We start from the raw sequence: 22,300 nt of genomic DNA, 5'->3' as shown, positions 1-22,300 counted from the left end.
AGGAAGATGAGATAATTCGTTTTAGACTTTTTAAAGTTAGAAATATATGTCAAATTTTTCAGAAACCACTAAAAATGAATACTTCATATGTGATTCATAAAAAGGTAGACCATAAAAAGAGAATGAAAAGTGTGTTTAAACGAGGTTAGTACAGGAAGGGATAAAACATAGAAAAATAAAGGAGAAATAGATCAATAATCACAATATATTTGATGAGAGACAATAAAAATAAATTTAAAAATTCCAGTTTATGCTGCTTACAAAAGACATATATAAACTATTTTTAAGATACAGTGCCATACTTCACTCGAAATAATTAATTATATACGTGATAAATGATTTTCATGATTACATATTTGGCATGATGACATGTATACAAATTTTTAAAACTCAAAGCAATCATGTATTCTTCATGGATTCATTTGAAAATAGTAAAAAATTCAAGCATGGATTCAAAGTATTTATATTAAATTCATGATATCAGTTATCTAAGAAAAGGAAAAATGGGACTGAAATGAGAATAGAGAGGAGAAAAAAGAAATGTGTGTGTCTGTGTGTTTGTGTGTTTGTGTGTATGTGTGAACACATGTACAACAGTCAAATATGTGCTTCTTTCACAGCATGATTCACTGTATTCCATCACAATATTAATAAGATTTCATACAATATGGGCATCTCTGCAGAAATTAAAATGGTCACATGCTTATGTGTATTGGACAATGAGCTCACCTTACTATTTCCATCCATTTTTTAATTAAAATCTAGAAATGTGAATGGGCTGTTAGAATTTAGTTAATGAGCCAATTATCTTTACAGAACATTCTAGTTATGCACAACTTTTCTTTGGCTTAATTATGTTTTAAAATAGCAGGCTTTCATTTTACGTCTTTAATTGATGGCTATCACACACAATTAGTTTGAAAATTCTTATCAATATGCTTGAAATATATTTGGTTGAATCATTGGAGTAATCTTTTTTGAACTTACCCAAAAGTATGTGTTTAGCCTTCCTAAACACAGTGGCACATTTCCAAATACAAAGTAGTTGCATTAGAATTATTCCTAATATGAAGACATTCAATATTTGTGGAAACAAATTTTCTCTTGAAAACTTAGCTTGCAGATGGAAGAAAAATAAGGTAGAAATGTATTTAAAGGCAAATTTGAAGATGAGAAATCAAAATTCACATTCTATAGTGAAAGAAAAAGGGTTAGTAATTACAGAGAGAAAGGCAAATACAATGCAAAAATTATTAGAACATATTTTGCTCAATTACAAACAAACTTACATGGTAAGTTGTAGCTCCCATTGCACCAATTTTTAGCATATTTTAATATTTTCATTTGAAATGAAAATTTTAAAGTCATCTACTGTTTTTTTAGAAAGTATCTAGAGTGGCTGAAGTGAAATAACTTTCAGAAAATGTGTTAAAATGGGGCTACAAAAGACTTAGGAGGACATAAGCTTGCTTCTTATTATTGACAGTTTGCAAATCAGCCATGGGAATACACATTATTTCCAATTTAAAATGAATGATGATTCTATATACATATATATGCATCTTATCATATTGATTATAAACCAAGTAAAATCTCATGAAATCTAAGTATGGTTGAAAAACAAACATATTTTTATGTTTTTCCGAACACTAGAAAATGAAACAATTTCTGTTGTCATTTTCTTTTGGACTCTCTTGGCTTCCTGAAAATGATTATGTCAAGATATTGGAGAAATAGTCATAGGAAGCAACAGAGGCCATGAGAATAGAGACCTTCACTGCTTCCTCATTAGAAAAAATAAAACAAAAATTCCTGTCTATCCATTTCAAATTACACTCAGGGATGCTTATAATATAGAATTTGAAAATTGAATACATACTAATTGTCAAGTAGTCAGCCCCTTTGCTTACTCATGCATTCCATCCTAAGTATGTTGTTCTTAGAATTCAGGGGGGTCTTTAATCACACCCCCCGTCTTGACCACTCACATCTCCAGATTTTCCTACTTCATGGCATATTGGTGTTTAACTTATTAAACAAATATTTGTTGAACAATTATATGCATGCTAAGCAATGGGGATAAAGGTGAATGAATATTCATCTTTAAGGAGACACAGTCTACTGGAGAGAAGCAGAACTGTGAACAGATGACTGCATAAAGAGGCAAAGTCAAGTCTCATTTATTCAGAGGAAGAAGTCCCCGTGATCAAGCAACAGGTAAAATCATTTCATTGTGCAAGGCATGGATTTGTGATTGAAAATGCACAAGCATATTTATCTTATTATTCATCATAGATGATTACCTAATATAATCAGAGAGATTTCTTAATGGCACAGCATCTAGAGAAGGACGTCATGCATGAACCTGTCGTATTCAGAAAGTAAGGAAGTGGCACAGTGGGAACAATTCAGGAAAGTAAATAAACATGACAGTAGATTTAAAATCTACTTTGATTGTACTTACTATTATAAATCTATTTGGGCAAGTAGTAGTTTTCATTGACGTTAACATTTTTTCATCCACGACTTGAAATCAGACATTAAATATTAATATTATAAAAAATATTACTAATTGAATTCATTCACAAATTTATAAAAATAGATCAGCACCAGAGACCTATTTATTGGAGACAAAGTAGATGGAACACTTAAACTCATTTATAGTTCCTTCTCAACCAAAGTGGACAGAAGTTTTATACGTAGAGGTCAATCCTGGGCCAGAGTCTATTTAATATTTTCATCAAGACTAGGATGATAGAAAAGCATGTGGATTTAGTAATTTACAGTTCTCTTTAGTTGATGAGACTGATTAATACTTTGTCAAGATCAAAATTCAACACGACCATAATATGACCTTGACAAATTGGAGAAGTGGTTTAAAACAATGCAATTTAATAAGTCTAAAGGTCAGATACGGGCTTGAAAGGGATTGGGAAGGAAATGGAAATTATAATAATGTAGGTGATACCATGCTAGTGAGAATGCATTTGTGTGTGTAATATAATATGTAACAAATAATATTGAGTATTACTTGAGTCAAGAATATAGCAATAGCTTTTATTTTTTCCTCTCTCTCACCATGGCATAGTGCTTACTCACTCACAAATATTTTTAATACATTTCATCAAAATTTAGTTATTAAATCCTGTATCCCTGCTTACAAAATTAAAAGTAATTCTAAGATATATAAATGAAGAGAAGGGTATAAAGGTACAAATAAGTGGGTGAATATTAATGAAATTACTTTGTATTGTGCTTTACAAATATGATTTATGCATTTATCTTGTTACTAACACATTCATTCATTCATTCATTCATTCATCAATCATTACATATTTATAGAACTTCTACTATGTCCCAGGCACTGCATTAGGTGCTGGTAATACAAGGTGAGGAAAAGCAAGCATTGTCCATATTTCTTAGAGCCTGCAGTCTAAAGGATAATTACTAATTGTAGTAAATATAGACAGGGTACTATGAGCCATGGAACAGGGAGCCTTTCTCACCTGGACAGATGAGGAAAAGCATCCCTTGTGAAATGTCTTCTTAACTGATGTATGAGGCAGGTAGCCTAAGGGGACAAGGGAGTAAAAGAGTAAGTATTTTTTGCAAAGGGGAAAGCAAATATTAAGAATTTGAGCTTCAAAAAAGGAATGCTTCACATTGATATTACAATCTCAACAAATACATTTAAATTTCTGGTTGTTAATACACTGCACAGAAGTGGAGGAGTGGGTTTCTGCCAAAATTAGGGCATATAGTTAGGATTAGAAATGTGCTCTGTGATATCAGTGACTTTAACATTGCACTGAGACTGGGAGAAAAAATGTACAAAGAGGTTATCCTCTGGACCCAATGGCACTGATGTACATCAAGGCTTTTGCTGAAGTAGAAAACCTATTGATATTGAGATGCTCTTGAATGAAACAATGACTTCAAATAAGAGTTCCAAACTGAAACTCAGAAAGACAACCAATCTGACATGACTTAAACTTGAACTGCTTCTCAGATAGGCAATTTATACTTTGGGATAAATGGAAACTGGGCTTGGTTTCACTAATGATATCAATGACATTTTGCTATTAAATTTGGTTTAATATTTTCATTTTACAATCCCTAACTTCAAAAACTCTTTAAGGGAAAGTAAGGGGAAAGGGATAGGACTAACTTATTTAGTTACATTACCTTGAATTTTAAATTGAAATTGAGCTCCACTATCTCCACCAATGCTTGACTAGAAGCCTGCACAGTGAGTAGTTGTAATGGAGGAGATTGGCTCATTTTAATGGCCACATCTGATGGATCTCAAAGAAATTCAGGTAAAACAACTCTTTGCATAATTCGTAGTCAATTATTTATACTTACAGAAAAATACCAAGGCCTAGAAAACTTTAAGTGGTGGATAATCAGCAACATTCACATATTTCCTTGAGGTTTTCCAGGATTGTACAAACTCATTTAGGCTTTGAAAGACATGTTTTGGAACTTTACTGAAGGTATTCTAAGAAATACCTTCATGTTAAAACAATCTCCAAATATTTTAGGAATAACTAGAATCTCTCCGTAAATAATTCATGCCTTAATTAATTATTATAATTGTTAGAAATTAATACTGAAGTATTTCAGAAAAAGATGCCATATTAAGAATGTGAAACTGCTTCCATGTCATATAAGAGCATGAAGATATCTCTATTATGAAACACTGCATTTTGCTACAACATATTGGTCTATCTTCTCTTCCAGATTACAAACTTCTTAAAAAAATAGACTGTGCACAGATCTAACTTTCTGGCCTACATTTACAGCACTGGAGACTACTACTGAAATATTAATTAAAAGGATATTTTAGAAAACATTATAGACAGAACTCTACCATAAAAGAGCATATATAAATATAGCATATTTTCTGATGTTATTGAATCATCTTAAATATTGGTTAATGCAAATTTCAATATCTGAGGCACTTCAACATACCTGAAAAATGATCGTCATCTTGTACTTGAATGTTCTCACTGAGAAAGAAATTGCCAACTCAAAATAAGTTTATTTCATTTTAAGGAAGCTCTAATTGTTAGAAAACTCACTCTTAAAATAAGTTAAAATCTCTATTCCTCAACTTGTATGCATTTTCTGGGTGTTTAAATTAGGGGCAACTTGAATATGACTTGAAGAGTCTGTTTTTATTTCAAGATATATTGGCTTTGCATTTACAAGTTGAGATAACTGACATTAAATGTCAACAAAACTCATATTTAAAAGAAGAAAATGGAATGGCAGGGTATGAAGTAACTGGCTTAAAATGTCAGTTCTCTGTTCGGGCAAACGTTATTGAGCTGATCATTTGTTCTATTTGCACTCTTCATGTTTATAAATGAAACACAGGTACTAATAGGAATCCCCAAATTCACGTTAAGATTACATGAAAGTCAAGTAAGGGGAATGAAGAACTTACTGCCAGTAAATTTGTATTACAAAACTTAACATATATCTGGGAACTTCAAGTGAGAGAGAGGCTTTTGTTGTTTAAAAAATTACTGGTATTAAGAGCACTTAGACGATTTCAAAGCACTCTGTAAAGTGCTCTTTATAAAAATGTTACTCATAGTCTATTTGTAATATAAAATTGTTGCCCTGTTTTTTTACGTGAGAAAGAGACAGCTATTTAGCAACTTTCTAAGTGAGAGTCAACAGTAAGTACATGAGGCATGCGGGATAAAAATAAGCATGTGGGATAAAAATAAACAAGTTATTTAATTTCCAGTCCACATTATGAATCACAATTCTCTAGACAATCGTTAAAATACTATGATTTTGACTAAATGTATACAAATGACGGAGGTTCAGGAAATTATTATAATAGACATCATAGAAAAAATATTTCTCTAAAATTTTATCATTTATAAAGAAGCAGCATTGTATGTAACATGTTTCTATAGATGCAGCCTGGTAAACAAAACACATCTCAATCACAACTGGTTTGTTAGGCAGCCTCTTAGATGAACCCTGTGAGCCCTGCCTCCTGGTATTCGTGCCCTTCTGTTATCTCCTCACCTTGAGTGAAAGTTGGACTTTATGACTTGCTACTAGAGAACAGGAGGCGGCAGAGGTGATGGAATGTCATTTCTGCCATCTTGTTCATTGCTCTATGGAGACACACTCGTGACGAGGGAAGCCTTCAGGCAACGTTCAGAAAGCCTCTGAGACCCTTAGTGTAACAACCCTGGAGGAGCTGAATCTAGACAACTATGCTAGACAGTTTGGAAGTGGACTTCCCTCAGGAAAGCCCTTGGAAGAAACCTCAGCTTTGACTGACGATCTGATTATAACCTCGTAAGAGACCTTTAGCCAGAGGCGCCCAGCTAAGTAAGTCATGCCCAGATACCTGACCTTGAGAAACTGTGAGATAAAAAATATTTGCTGTTTCAAGCAGCTAAATTTGTGGTACTTTGTAGCACAGCAATTGGTAAAGGACACAATGGGTCTCCTTTAGGTCCTTCTCCAGCCTCACTTGGCGAGTAAAAATTAAAGGCTCAAGGATGGAGAAATGAAACATCTCGGTTCGGGGTTATTGTAAAACACACTGAAGATGAAACAATGTTTTCAGGGGAGTTCATAGCATGTGTAAATAAAGGCACAATGAAGTCAGATGGACAAGGTCAGATGGTGAAAACTTAGCATGAACAAATGGGGACAGAAACACATTTTATTCCTTCTTCAGACAGAAAGTCCTATATTATGCTGCTCTGGAAGGAAGGGTCCTATGACATCATTCTGTCCCTAAAAATATTTCATTCTATTTATAAACCAAAGTGATTTAAATGAGAAAAGGTAATAATCAGAAAGATGTTAAATAGAATAGTGTTTGATTTTTAATACCAGTTACATACAATACTATGCTCTTTTCTTTGTAACAGTGAATCCAAAATTATGTTGTAATAATATTTTAATACAATAATAATTAGCATTCATTAATCACGTGATAAATACCTTTTAGTTATTAAGTGAGCCGTTAGTATGTCCAGTAATTCTGGGAGATAAGAATTCTTACCATGCTAAATTTAAAGAAAAGGATATTAAAGTTCAAGGATATTACGTGATATGCCAAAGTCAACAGCTGGAAGCTTGTGGTCCTGGGATTTGAACACAAATTTGTTGTTAGAGTGCCACTCCCTAACCACAACCCTACAGTTTCTCTCTATAAAGTAGAAACATAATTAGTATCACTTAGACGTCAGCCTTAGCTTTTTACAGATGAACTGCATGTCACTGATAAAACTGGCGTGTTATAACTGCTACTCTAGATACTCTAGTGAATGCAAGAGTAATATAAAAATGTCTTTAAAAGTCTTCAGTCAACTTTGGGAGGAACAGAATCAGTAAGGGAAATCAAGCCCATGTATTAGCAGTTGGTAAATCATCAAGATTTAATTGACTACCAGAATCTAAAAAGGAAGGCAATCATGAAGAAAATGGTCTAATAAGATGAGGTCGCTGGTATAACTGTGGAATTTAAGCTAGCATTTAATAATGGTTATGAGTCTGTTACGATTCAGAAAAGGAAATAAATATCAAGATCGTTTTCAGGTTCATAGCAGTAGTCATAAGAATATAACTTCTATCTCTCTAATGAAGTAAATCAGGCAGATTTTCCATAAGTGACCTAATCAGATATTGAGCTATAATTTATGGAAGATATTAGAAACTCCAAGATCAATCTTGGGGTTATTGTTATTCTGGAACAAACAGAAAACAAAATTTATGATAAACTTGAAGAAGAATTTTTTATTAACTAGACCCCCCCCCCTAGAAATTCTGAAAAGCTATCTGAAGAACAATGTTCTTTAGTAAAAATTACTCTCTGAGGGTTTCTAGTAAAGTCTTCTTAGTTTGAAGATTGCAGTCCAAATCTAGAAGAGACCCCTTGGAATGACTGAATATCTGAGGGCAGAAAATAAACCAAATTGATCCTGTATGTCAGGACCTTTGAGTTTGAGTAATATGCTTACTTGTTCATGATTTGAGAAACAGCTAAAGTCAAACACAGGCACCTTTGCCATCACTGAAGATATTAGCATGCTTATCTTAGATTGAGTTCTCAGAAACAGACTCACACAGAGAGGTGTATTTGGAAGGTTTGTTGGGAAGTGCTATTGGCAGCTACACTGTTAGGAAATGAGGAAGGGAGGAAGAAGTTGACCCTCAGTATGGTACAATGGAGGACGCTGCCAATCATATGGAGAACTGGATGGCTCTTCAGAATTATCCCAACTTAAAGCAATTTGGCTCTGTGTTCCATCATCAGCCAGACAAAGGACCTAGCCTTGTGCAATACAGTTCTCTGCTTCCGAGGGCAGTGCCCAGTGAAAAATGCAGCCATGACATCAGCAATCAACTTACCCAGCATCTGGTGAAAGAGTGATGTCACTCTTTGAAGAGGGTATCTGGGCAAAGCCCTACGGGACCTTCTACACACTCTCTGAGGACTGATGGTAAATTCCAGTGAAGGAGATTTTAAAAGGTGGTAAAAGAAGGATCAAAATGGTGGAAAGCTAAAGTGAGAGAGAACTCTGTCTCAGTAGCCCAGCTCCTTAGTTCTGCAGGTTCCCACACAGCATTCTGTAGCCGGGGGCTACAGAAACACTATCACCTACTGCACCGTTTATTCTTTTGCCATTTTGTTCCCACCAGCAGTAGTAATAATAGAAATAATAGCTTCTCATTCTTTTTCTCCTCCTTCTCTGGCCCACTCTAAGAAGTAAGTCTTCGTCGAAACTGCCTCTGATCTCAGGAGACATGAAAACTCTTTTTCTTTTGTGCAGTGGGGATCCACCTTAGACAATGTATTAGAGCCCACTTTTATTCATTGCAATTCTGACCCTGGATTTATCTGTCCTAGTCCACTTCAAGTCAGGCAAAACCAGACTCTAGACCACAAGCGCAGGAGTTGCTAAGGGTTTTAAACTGTGGATCTGACCTGTTCCTATAATGCACTACGTTATCTTAAAGATGAAGGAAATAATAGAAAAAAGAAAATAAAGAAGAGCTGTACACATATCTGTCTCTGTATTATTTAGGGCTATCCTTTGTGGTTTGTTTTCACATTTCTCTTACGCCAGTATGATTGAGTAGATAAGCACATGTGTCTTTGGCAAGTGGCGAGAAGAAGCCCATGAGTTCTGATGACATAGATATACAAAATAATGGAAATAATTCTAGATAGGATTTTTTTTTCTTTACAGGAAAACTCCAGATACATTTTCTTAGATTGATTTTTCTAGTAACCGTGGTAACAGCAAAAGTAAACTGCATTCATTTTAAGGTATATTATGTAATTTGAGCTTCAAAAGAATCCTGTGAAGCACTCCTAACTCCATTTTATCAAACTGAGGTTTAGGAAAATACATTATTTTTATAAGGTGATACAACTAGATAATGTAGACCATAGGTTTAATTCCACATCTTCCCTTTCACAGAAACCATACTACCTTGCAAATTTCTTCCTTTGTTTACATTGAGAGTCACAGACACTTCATGAATATTGTGAAATAAATTTAAAAAGTAAATATTAGGGAGTACAATAAGTACTAGATACAAACAAAATTCACTTAATTTTTGAATAGTATTGCATTTAAAAAAAAACATGGAATGTAAAAAAGGTCCACAGTGTAAATTTTACTCTCACTCCATCCTCCTTTCTGTCCCCATCTCCTCCAAAATTATCATTTTTGTTAGACTTCTAGTGTGTCAATCCAATGCAAATACATACAAATATTCTCTACATTTGACACCAAGTCCTACTCTTCTATGACTTCTCTTTTTTACATAATATTTTATGGAGAATTTTTCATATCAGTACATAAGAAGTGTTTCCATCCTTTAATTTTTTTTTCTGTTGTAGCAGAGTAGTCCATTGAATGAATAAATTATAATCTATTCAACCACCCTCAATGATGGACTTTTTTTTTCCAATCTTTTCCAATTACAAATCATGCTTATGTGTAAATCATGCTACCCTGCATACAAGAAAATTGGATCATAAATTAACAAACTAATGCATTAATGTGTAAATCACTAAGATCAATACATATTAAATGAATAAAAAGTAAGTATGATCTATGAAAGAAATTTTTCAGTTTACCTTTGTTTTAGACTTTTTTGGTTGAATTATGAGGAGAAGAATTCTGAGCTTTCCAGAATTATCCAAATGTAAGTGGATCAGAAGATAGTTTCTTATGTTTCAACCATACTTCCTTATAGATCTATGCAACTGGAATAATTCATGAATGTCAGTGAAAGTGCTGACAGTCAAAAAGAATACCTATGACTAACAATTGTGTCTATTTCCAAGAAGAAGTTCACTTTCCTGTTAAGAAAAAAACAAAAGCAAAAACAAACAAACAAAAAGCAAACAATGAAAAAAGTTTGTTACAATTGTATTTAGTATTGGTATTTGGTCAGGGCACAGAACCATAAAGATTCTGCCCTGAAACTGGATCTCAATCCTTAGGACTAAATGCACAGGCAGTTGAACAAGGTAAAATGACACTTCATTGCCACCTGAGCCATTGCACATCAGATCCTAAAGCATTCTTTGGATAGTTTAAATTAAACCTCACAGGAGATTATTTTTCTATACTAGTGAAAGTCAAAAGTCTAGAACAAAGGGAGACTTCCCTGGTGGCACAGTGGTTAAGAATCTGCCTACCTGTGCAAGGGACACGGTTCGATCCCTGGTCCGGGAAGATCAGGAATCTCTAAATCCATTCCTCTCTCAGACACATCGAGAGACAGAGTCAGGTTCAATATGTCATTTTTCAGGAGATAAAATATTGCTTACCTTCCCTGAAATAAGCATTGAAATGTATACATTTAGAAAGTTATTGCCCAATCCATCCAATTATAAGGAATTTCAGCAAGCCACGTGAAAATAGGTAATCAGAAAGTAACACTTCCAAATATTAAATAGATATTATTTATCCTTGCTATATTTTTCAAAGGAAAATGTGACAGTTTAATATTTATGTTTACACGATTCAGAAATGACAGAGTAGAGTCAAGCATAAAACCAAGGTTTTCCCCCTTTGGGACCAGTGCTATGAGTGAATTGCCAACTTTCAGTGTGATGGAAGAGTGTTGATCGACCTAGGGACAAAATCCAGTCAAAAGGAATTCTTCCTTATCTGGATTCAACTTTAGAAAACTTTTGGCGATTTCCCCACAGTAAGTCAGTCAGCCAAATAAACAGATCCACTGAAAAGAACTTGTAGAATATTTCTTGAAGTGGAGCGAATGATCTGCACGTCATCTACATGGATAGAGCTGATCAGAGTGTGTCTGTCTTCCAGAGCTGTGTGCATGTTAATGTATAAATCTCTACAGCATTTGGATCTAACCCTGAAGGCACCTTATTATGCAAGAGCCACTAATCTGTTTGATGAGTCCTGACTGAAGAAACCTGGAATTAAATGAGAAACAAAAGCAATGCCAGATAGACCTTTGTAGGACTGAAATACATTTTAATAGATTTCCTCTTGGAAGGCAAGAGCCACCCAGCCAAAAGGCCTAAGCTCAGCAGCTCTATAAAGAGCCTGAGAGTGTCAGGGAGACCATCGGACCAGTTCTAACGTTAAAAGTGCAATTTATGTGCTATGAAAGGACAAAAATCCTGGCAAATTCATTCTAGATCTGATGACAGTTAAGATATTCCTAGAGCTGATCGGCAGCGACTTTCTTCCACTGCTGTTAGTTAAAATAATAAAAAAAAAGGTGATATAAGTTCGTCATATTGTCCTTTGTGCGCAGGATTTTTTTTTTTTAAGAAAAGAGTTACAATTGCAGATTTCAAACACGATGACAATTTACCAGAAGTCGGAGATTAACTAGGAGGGTTAAACTGAACCAAGAAAACTGAGAACAGCCTTTCACCAGTGAAGAAGGCCAAGGATTAGGGAATGGAAGTGGTTGGCTAAAGCTTCAGGATAATATCATTTAAATCCTCAACAGAAAGCAAATTAAACTGAGAGAAATCCTGATTGCCAGATTTATATGGACTAAAGGATACAAAGTAAATTCAAAACTACTAAGAATTCCTATGTGTTGAGAATCACAAAACGTCATCAGAGTAAATATTGAAATCTCTTAGAATAAGCAATTTCAGAGAATTTATGGTGACAGATCCAAAACTAATTGAAATAAATCCAGAAAAGAGGACCAGAAGATTTTAAGAGCCAAGGAGACAAGCAAAATGCAAACGATAGAACATTTAAAGGGAAAACATCACATTTAGCTTAATAATATGTATTTTTTTCTTATAATTTATAGTAAAATTTGTATTCAGATGAAAATGATCTCAATCTGCTCTATCCTTTTGCAGTTGGAAGAAAATAGCTTAATCTACCATTCTATATTTTTCACCTACAATTTTTAAGAGAAAACACAATAACTTTGTTTACCTTTCATTTGTTCTTATCCTTCCCATAGAGGATCTCAGCATTACATAACCCTACCAACAAATCTTTTTTCATAGCTCAGTCAAAGCAGCCTATAAAATATTTTAAGTATTGCAAATAATTATTTTAAAGGCATGGAAATTACTAGTGACAGAAAACTGGATTTTTTTTTCAAATGATGTCTAGTATATAGGATCTAATCATCACCATCTGACATTTGTAGGTAGGATATACTTGGTGACCAAAATACTTGACAGATTTTCTTTTAAGTGTAAAATAAAAGGCTGGTGTTCAAAACAGCCGTGAGGACTAATGGAAATCTGACTGATTTTTTTTGAGACTGGAGCAAAAGAGATCTGTGAGGCTGTCACCTTTACCAGCTCTTCAGGGGACACAGAAAAAGCCAGAATACTCTTGGGACAAGCTTCAGGACAAGGTAAACATATCACCGCAGATTATCTGAATTTCAGTCAATGCTAAAAGTCAGTCTTTTAAGTTAGAAGGGACGACAGTATTGCCATCCTAAGCAGGATACAGAGACCTTAGTGATCAGGGCAGCGTACACCTGGCTCTCATTAATTAGGCCACAGTCATCGAGATAGGCACATCCATTACGGATGAATTAAAGAAAAGATGTGGAAATGGATATTCAAACAGGTTTGAAGTTACTCCTGCCTTGATCCCACTTTATTTCATCAAAAAGAAGACATTTGAGGGGGTCTGCAGAATGCATGGAAGAAAAGGGTATGGTGTTGTCCAGAGGAAGGCAAAATAACCACAATAAACTCTTCTAATCTGAGATCTTCTCTGAAACTATGCAATTTAACCCCGGGTTAACTGATATAGAACCATGAGTGCACATGTGAACCTGTTCGAGGCTCTTAGCTGAGAAAAAATGTGCTTTTTTGTGGCACTTAAATTTCAAGCTGCAGCTGCTCACCAGAGGCTGACTTATTGTACATAATCTGCAAAAATCGCCAGATGGAACAAAATGTCAGAACATGGGCATGTGCGCATGCACGCGCGCGCACACACACACACACACACTCTCTCTCTCTCATCATAATGCTCAGACATGTGCATTTGAGATGGGCAAAAGAAAAAAGAATATTTTAAAAACCACCACTTGCTTTCACCCCTGTGGAAGAGAGCAAGAGGGAGAAGTAGAGAGACTGTCCTGCAACGGGCATCCCCCATCCAATGCGACTCACAGCTCTGAAATAGTAGCAATGAGAACCATACACAACTCCCCCCATGATATCCCTTTCATCTGCAGTTTAAACCCAGATTACAGAGTGAGGCAAAGCCCAAGCAAGGGCTAAGTAGCAATCCCAGCTACTCGCCAAAGGAGCACTGGGCCCAGAAAGAAGGGGGCCGCAGGTCCTAATGGCTTCTGCTCTAAAGCCACACTATACAGAACCTCATTAGACATTCCTGTCATAATGGCAAGGACGAATCAGATCAAATTAAAACCCAAATCATCTGGGGCTTTTGTTGTTTAAGACAGAAATTACCACTGATATGCTCTCCTTTTTTCTTTCATTGTGTCCTTTAGGGCTCTATCATCCCAATAATAGCTCTCCCTGCCCCTGGGGTATTTCTGTTGCTTGCAGTGACATCTACTGGTAGAAACAGAGACATTCCCAAGCAGGCTTCTTTGGCAAGACTAAAAAGGAACAAATTTGATGTGGACTTAAGGAAGGATTCCCCCTCACCCCAACCCATCCTGGACCCTGCCCCCCTCCTTTTTTGCTTTTTAGCTAATATAATACAAAGGCTAACATTAGAAAGAATCATAAGATTTCTTTATAAAGATCTAAGAATTTGTTAATTTTGCACCATCTTTCCTTGTCATAATCTTTGCCACAAGAATGGCTACATTCTGAGAAATGTTCTGTCCTCAGCCCAGTCACTGTCATATGAATGAGCTATCATTCAGTCTTAATGTGTGAGATGTTTTATTCTTACTTCCATGACATTTGTTTTGTAGTGACAAAGGCTACAGCTAGAAAAGGAAATGATACAAATTCCATTCAGGCTTTATCATTTTAAATTCTCATTTTGTGCATCTTTCGTGTCTAGCTACTAAAAACTAGTTTTCCTCAAAAAAATAAAGAGGGAAGGAGCTGGAAAAGAAAAAGAAAATGAGTTTGTGAAACTAAATCTCTGGTGTACCCTCTTTTAATGGTTTACCTTCACGTTTAACACACCAGGATAAGCTGCTACTGGAGACATCAAAGCCAAGAAAGTGAGTCAGTGTCATTTCACCTCACAGATCTGTGGCGGGAACAATGCTTTGTTAAAGTTACAGTGTAGTGTCGACTTAAGTGGCACCCCAGTGCAGAATGTATTACTAAATATAGCATACCTTGTATCAAACCTGAGAGCCACGAGTGACTCCTATTTTAACCATCTTCGACCCACCCCATTTCTGCTTCCTCAGTATTCTTCAACATGTAAGACAATATTTTAAATCATTCAAAATTCCAGATGTTCAATTATATTGCCTTTTTTCCTCTCTTCTCAAAAGCATTTTTGGAGTTCTAGTAGGTTGGGGATGGAAAGAGAGTAAAATAGCAATGCTTTAAATAACAGGTTTTTAAAGATAAAACATGCTTTAAGAGAATACCTTTTAAATAAAAATAAAGCTAAGTGATAAAAAATTGTTTCATATGTATCACACCTACTTTCTAATATAGGTTTGTTATAAATAAGTACTTTTTCTTAAAAATGAAATATTTCTATAAAAATTCATAAATGTTTCATTTTTAGGAATATATTCTCATAGATACTTCCATTATCATCATGTGGCTATGGTTTGGAATACAATATTTTAGTTTCTGTAAATTTTTCTAATTTTTTCTTTCAATTCAGAGAAACACTCATTGAATTCATATGTAATACAATGAAATCTATATTTAAAAATAGAAAATCTAACCATAGGGCTGTTATTTAAGAAAACAAATATCTAAGGTAAGAGATAGGTGAGAATTAATTTACAAAGAAGAAATAGAGGCACAAAGGATTCATTTCCTAATCATTAAACCTCATACTCAGTATTCCTCTTACTAATAAGTATCCCATGTACAGAAGAAGCCATATTTCCTAAAGTCATATTTAAGAATTAAAATTTCTATTGTAAAACATTTCAGGAAAAGGAGGCTCTACGTTTTTAGTCACATGATTAATACTATTTATAGCTGAAAGATTTTCTAGCTTCAATAATAACATGGCCAGTGCAAGAGTATTTAATTGTTAAAGTTAGTTCATTTTCTCTAAACAATGATCTTAGAAATTGAACCATGATATTGAAGTGTGAAACTAGGTTGAATGCAATAACCAGGACAGAATATCTAAGTCAAAAATTTAAAAAACAAAATGAAATAGACATATCTTACTGTATCTTTAGTGTTAGCACACAGTAAGGGATTTGATCCTGCAATGAATTGTTGCCCGTACATCTCTATAACGTTGAATATCTCCATCTCAATTCAGTTTGAGCTTAACTTGCAGTTTCTTTTGGTTCTGGAAAACATAACAGTTAGTAACAATTTTGTGGGGTTTTGCAGTACACACATGAAGGGGTAAATTATCATAGCATCCCAAATAAAACATTCCTATTTTCAATGTTGTATTTTGATGACTTTTCATTGCTTTTTCTTCCAAAACTATGGTTATAAAATAATCGCTCTTCAATAAGCAATTACTCTACTCAATAACTGTCAAATGTTATTTAGCTAGCCAAATGTAAAGCAAGTGTCTAGCAAATAATATTAAGAAATTTTTGTATATTTAAAGAGATGAAACATTTTGAGTAAATGTCTTACTCTTTGTTTTTACAACAAAGAAACTTCTTTCATTTTGTTTTTGTATCATCTGTGAAGAGAGTTGTATTATCTTTTTCTCTGTGTGAATGGGCAAGCACTGTGTATAACTACAGATTTCACTTCTAAAACTAAAAGTTCTCTTTTTTTTTATTTTCAGAAGTTATAAAGTTTTAATATCAACATGCAGTCTCTGAAAGTAATATTCATTTATCTAGTCTTTTATTTGGTAGAACAAAGAGTATTTTTTAATTTTTAAAACTCTATGTTATTCAGGATGCATGCTTTCCTTTAAGCACCACTCGATGTCCTTCAATCCATAGTATTCTGTGTGTGTGTGTGTTTGTGTGTGTATTTGCTAATGTCAAAATATACTGCTCTCTGTTTCACAAAATACATAGACAGATAAATAGATATAGATATAGACACAGATAGGTACAAGCTTTTATAAACATCTATGTATTTTAAATTCTCACTAAAAATGTCCTAATAGTTGATTTCGATTTTTCACAATTAAAAACAAAAAACGTTGTATAGAAAATGAAACTAATATATATTTTTTATTTACCCTTTTTCACCTACACATTTTTCCATTTTTTGAGGCAAGAAGAGGAAATCCTTTCTATTTTTGCATGCCAGCATTTACCTACTTATTTATCTATCTATCTACTTATCTATCTATTCATTTATTTTGATAACTTACTTTAACATAAAAGCAAGGTAAAGCAAGACCAGTGATCATCACAGCAATATTCAAGGACAGTGCTTTGTGATGCAGCACAGCATAAGAAAATGGAAAATCTGCCTCCCTCAAGCACTAACAACCATCTGCAAGACTAGAAGTCAGTATTTCTGTCACAAGACTGCAAAAGCAATACCCACACTTCCCAAACCATTGTATGGCATGTCAGCCATATAGTATTTTCAATCTTGGTGGGCACGAACACATGATAGTTCATCAGAGAAGCTGAATTCTTCAGCTTAATACACAAGTATTAAACATACTGCTATGTATTTGGAACATTGTACAATACTAAATGTCTGGTGAGTGGGTTGACGAGACTACTTCCAGGTGCAAAATGCGATTCTTGGAGGGTTTCCAGAAAGGAAGCAAAACCACAGACTTGTCAACTGTCAGAGAGTTTAGATACTTCAAGTTCTGAAAGTGAAGCATAGAGTGAACCAGAACAAGTTTCTGGTTACAACAGACTACTTGCCACATTAAAGGATGTTTCCAAGGAAGATGAGGAGGAGGAAGAGGAAGAAGACAGTGTTATAGATGAGACAGAAATGAATCTTGAAGACGGCGATAGTGACATCATTGTGGAGGAAGAGATGGCAGTAGAGTCTACTGACATGCAGAAGAGGAAAAGATGGGCATGGGCCACCTGGCACATCAGAGGAATCCCCAGAGGAGTTTACAGATGCAAAACATGAGTCACTCTTCAGCCTAGAAACCAACTTTCTCGAAGAGGAAAGAGGAGGCAACTGTTCTCTGAAAGCATCACAAGTGGCCCATCCTGGGCCAGCTTGTCTTTTCATCCAGGTTTCAACAGTTGGAAACCTTTAAACCCCCAAAGGACATTGACTTAAAGTCACTTCATCTCCAGAAGCCTCTGGAATCCACCTGGATCAAGACCAACAGCCAGTTCCTCTCTGGTCCCCCAAATTCAAGTAGCCCCTTCACACACCTCCAGAAAGAGCTCTTCTTAATTATGAATTCTTACCAGGACCTGTTCTACCCAGAAAGGACTGCCCTGAAGAAAGGGGAAGAGATCCGCCACGTGTACTGCCTGCATGTGATAAATCACGTTCTCAAAGCCAATGCCCAGGTGCTTGCCAACAACAGCAGATGCCGAAGCCAGAAACTTGGGTTGGGTGATGATGATGACTTCAGGGACCAAGGGCTAACGAGGCCCAAGGTGCTGATAGTGGTGCCATTCCGGGAAGCTGCTTTGCGGGTGGTACAGCTCTTCATCAGTCTTCTTGAGGGCGACAGCAAGAAGAAAATAATTGTAAGCAACAAAAAGAGGTTTAATGGAGAGTATGGCTCAGATCCCAAGGAGAGACCATCCAACCTGAAGAGACCTGAGGATTATGAAGCTGTATTTGTCGGCAACATCAATGACCACTTCAGGACTGGAGTGGCAATACTGCAGAGAAGCATCCGACTTTATGCCCCCTTCTATTCGTCAGACATCCTCATTGCCTCCCCTCTGGGCTTGAGGACCATCATTGGTGGAGAAGGAGAGAAGAAGAGAGATTTTGACTTTCTATCTTCTATTGAGCTTCTCATCATTGTTCAAGCTGACATTTACCTGATGCAGAACTGGGAGCATGTCTTGCATTTGATGAACCACTTGAACCTACTGCCCTTGGACTCACATGGGGGGGACTTTTCTCGAGTGCGCATGTGGAACCTCAATACTTGGTCCAAGTACTATCATCAGACGCTGCTGTTTGGGGCCCTGCAGGATGCCCAGATCAACTCTGTGTTCAACAAGTACTGCATCAATGTGCAAGGCCAGGTGGCTGTGAGGAACGTCCCGATGACAGGCTGCATCAGTCATGTCCTGGTGCAGCTCCCACATGTCTTCCAGAGGATGGAACCTGAAAACCTAGCTTCAGTGATTGATGCCAGGTTTAACTTTTTCGTCAACAAGATTTTGCCTCAGTATCATGATGCAGTCATGTCTCACACGCTTATCTATATCCCCTCCTACTTTGACTTTGTGCGTCTCCGAAATTACTTCAAGAAGGAGGAACTGAACTTCACTCATATCTGTGAGTACACCCAGAAGTCTGGTGTTTCCAGGGCCAGACACTTCTTCCTTCAAGGAGAGAAGCAGTTCCTGCTCCTCACAGAGTGCTTCCATTTCTACAAAAGATACACAATAAAAGGCATCAGGAACCTGATTTTCTATGAGCTGCCAACATATCCCCACTTCTACAGTGAAGTCTGTAACATGCTGCAAGCCACCACCAGAGGAGAGGAAGCTGCCTGGACCTGCACTGTCCTCTACTCCAAGTACGATGCCCAGAGGCTGTCTGCTGTGGTCGGGGTGGAACGGGCTGCACAGATGCTGCAGTCCAAGAAGAACGTCCACCTCTTCATTACTGGAGAGAGATGAGAATTGGTTGGACAGGAAATGGTGTTTGGTGTGATATATCATGCTTGATTCTGTGTCTCTTGGACCTGATTCTGATCACTTACACAAAGAAGGGTTGCAACAAGGAAGGAGCACCAGGCAGGTTCTTAGCAGATACTTCTTTCTTTTCAGGCCATATATACCTGAAAAGTTCCGTGTAAACCAGATTTTGGTAAAACCCATCTTTCAGAGGTCAGGGGAGAGCTCATGGAACTCTGAGAAGTTGATAGAAGGAATCTTCTACTTGTGAATTTTTTTGTACGCCATAAATTCTTTTGTTGTGAAAAAAAATACTAAATGTCTGACTTGTTAATGAAGGCAGGATTAATGGAGTGCTCTAATTTACAGGAGCAAAAAGACAATAATGTTGCTTCTTTTTCATAAGTAATGGTTTCCAGGTAATATTTCTGTAACAGGTGTAAAGTAGCATAATAAATATTCTATGATGAAGGGATCAGCATCATCTTTCCCCTCACCAGGTCTGAGAAATTCAGAGCACCTACCAATAAGGCGTGAGTGGCTTGGTGCATGCACAAAACATGTGGTTTGGGTTAAGATTTCCCTGAATCACACAGACAAAAGAAAAAAAAAAAGGAAATGAAGAAAGGAGAAGAAAAAACTATAAATCAATTCCATCAAAGAGCAGTCTGAATTCAGTTTCTGAACTTTGTCACTTATATCATTTCTGTCTTCTAAGTAAAGAGTTAAGATTCTCAAGGTAGTTAGGGAAAGATGAACAGGATATACAGCATGTATTATAATTTTAAAACAATTGAATAAATTGTGCATTTTTTAAAAAGGTGAGAAAAAATACTTCAAATGCATCTATTGAAGTTCATGAGATAAAAACAGTACAATGGGGCTTCCCTGGTGGCGCAGTGGTTGAGAGTCTGCCTGCCGATGCAGGGGACGCCGCTTCGTGCCCCGGTCTGGGAGGGTCCCATATGCCGCGGAGTGGCTGGGCCCGTGAGCCATGGCTGCTGGGCCTGCACGTCCGGAGCCTGTGCTCCGCAGCAGGAGAGGCCACAGCAGTGAGAGGCCCACGTACAGCAAAACAAAACAAAACAAAACAACAACAACAACAAAAAGCAGTACAATGAAAAGTGAATACTCTCATGCTAGTCTCAGTGAAATGATACTTGAAATTATTTTATTATTGCATTGTTGCTCTGACTTACTAACTGGTTGATAAGATATAAAGGAGAAAAATGAGAAAAAAAATTGAAGAATCAGAGTGGCAAATGTGGAACACATCAGTGGAATCAGAGAGGGAATTAAAAAGTTAAAATAGGGGAAAGCTGAGAAAGAACAAAATAAGAAGTCAGGGGAAAAATATATCCATAAGGGAAAACACACATAAGAAGAATCCATAGAAAAGGAGACAGAGAAGCAACAGAGGAGTAAGAAGAGAAATAAAATTTTTAATTCAAGTAAGAAAGACCCAAGTGAAGAAAGCTAAGAACTGAGAAGCAAATATTAAAAAAAAAGAAAATAGGCATATTTACAGACTGCTAGGGAAACAAAGAGACTTGGAGGAGTCCATAGTGGCATGGGCCTGGAGGTTGCCCTGAGATAAAAAGAAAAAAGAAAGTATAATAGGGAGAAAATATGGAAAGAAACACAAAGAAAAGACAGACGAAGAACAGAAGACAGAGAGATGGTTAAGAATAAATAAGAGGCAGAAATAAAACAAAGGTTAAGAAGAAAAAAAAATCCATCAACTCTATTTATATAATCTTGTTATAAGAAAGAACTCACTTGCATGTTCATGCTATTTTTTGTGACATAACAGCAAAAGTCTGATTTCTGTAAAACTTTTTGGAAGTCTGTTCTGAGTTCAGATTTGGAATATACCTTCTAAGGTTTTACTACATTGGCTTTATATAGTTCAACTGAAAAGATTCATTCTTTTTGAAACAAAATGCTTTGTATTGCCATTTAAAATTGCCAAATGCCTTGAAACAATTTTTGAAACATAACTTGGAGTGAGTGTAGGTGATATTTGGGTTGTGGTTTTATTTGATAGTATTGTCTATAAGGAATTGGTCCTTTCACAGGCTAAAATAAATTCAGAACTATGAATTTTAATGAAATATTAATAAGTGAGCAAGTCTCGTAATTTGGTTTTGACAAGACTCTCCAAAGATTAAACAAACCAAAGGTATACTGCAAGAAATAATATTCCTTTTAAAGTTTAAGTAAAAGTTGAATCATTTCAATATGTATGGAAGATATATAATGCGTGTGTATATATAATGTGTACGTATACGTATACGTATACGTATATGTGTACGTATACACACATACAGACATATTATAAACAATTTTTCAATTTATGTTTAAGGTTACTTGTTGGTATAATCATTCAAACCTACTTTTTCCAATGGAAATTAAAGTTAACTTTTATGAAATTATAAAGAAATAAATACTTGAACTAGGAACAATTGTACAACTGTATTACCTCTTTATAAATAAAATGGAGAAATATGAGCAAAATGATAATTTGGGTGGATTTTTAGCTATATTAAAAAAAAGATACTGATAAATAGCCTAGAATGATATTTCTGCTTCCAGCTGGCAGGTGTTAGAGGTGAGTAAATAATTGAAAATCTTCATCAATTTCATATGTTTAACATGAAGAAAAGGTGTAATTAAATACAACCAATACCATACTTCAGGCTTTCATCATCTCTTATTCAAATTATAAAATGGTTTCTCAATCATTAGTTTCCCCCCCAAACACACACTTCATTCTGTACTCCAAGCTGTATAAAACGTCCTGAAAGCCTAAGTAATGTCTCCATAACCTAAAATTCTTTTTAGCTTACTATTTTCTACAGGTAAATATAAACCATTTCTTTACTTATTTATTTAGTCA

General features: G+C 35.6%; 1 pseudogene across 1 annotated transcript; it reads left to right on the top strand.

Moving 5' to 3' along the window:
* The first annotated feature begins 8,212 nt into the window (after positions 1-8,212).
* Positions 8,213-19,490, top strand: LOC309808943 (U3 small nucleolar RNA-associated protein 25 homolog; annotated as a pseudogene). The gene is made up of 3 exons: positions 8,213-8,407; positions 14,725-14,905; positions 17,346-19,490. The product of its transcript is annotated as a U3 small nucleolar RNA-associated protein 25 homolog (transcript).
* Positions 19,491-22,300: the final 2,810 nt, after the last annotated feature.

This window comes from Mesoplodon mirus, assembly GCF_964341445.2.
Source record: "Mesoplodon mirus genome assembly, chromosome: 7".
Lineage (NCBI taxonomy): Eukaryota > Metazoa > Chordata > Mammalia > Artiodactyla > Ziphiidae > Mesoplodon > Mesoplodon mirus.
Note: the sequence above shows the minus strand (reverse complement) of the source record. Positions and strands in the feature narration are given on the sequence as shown.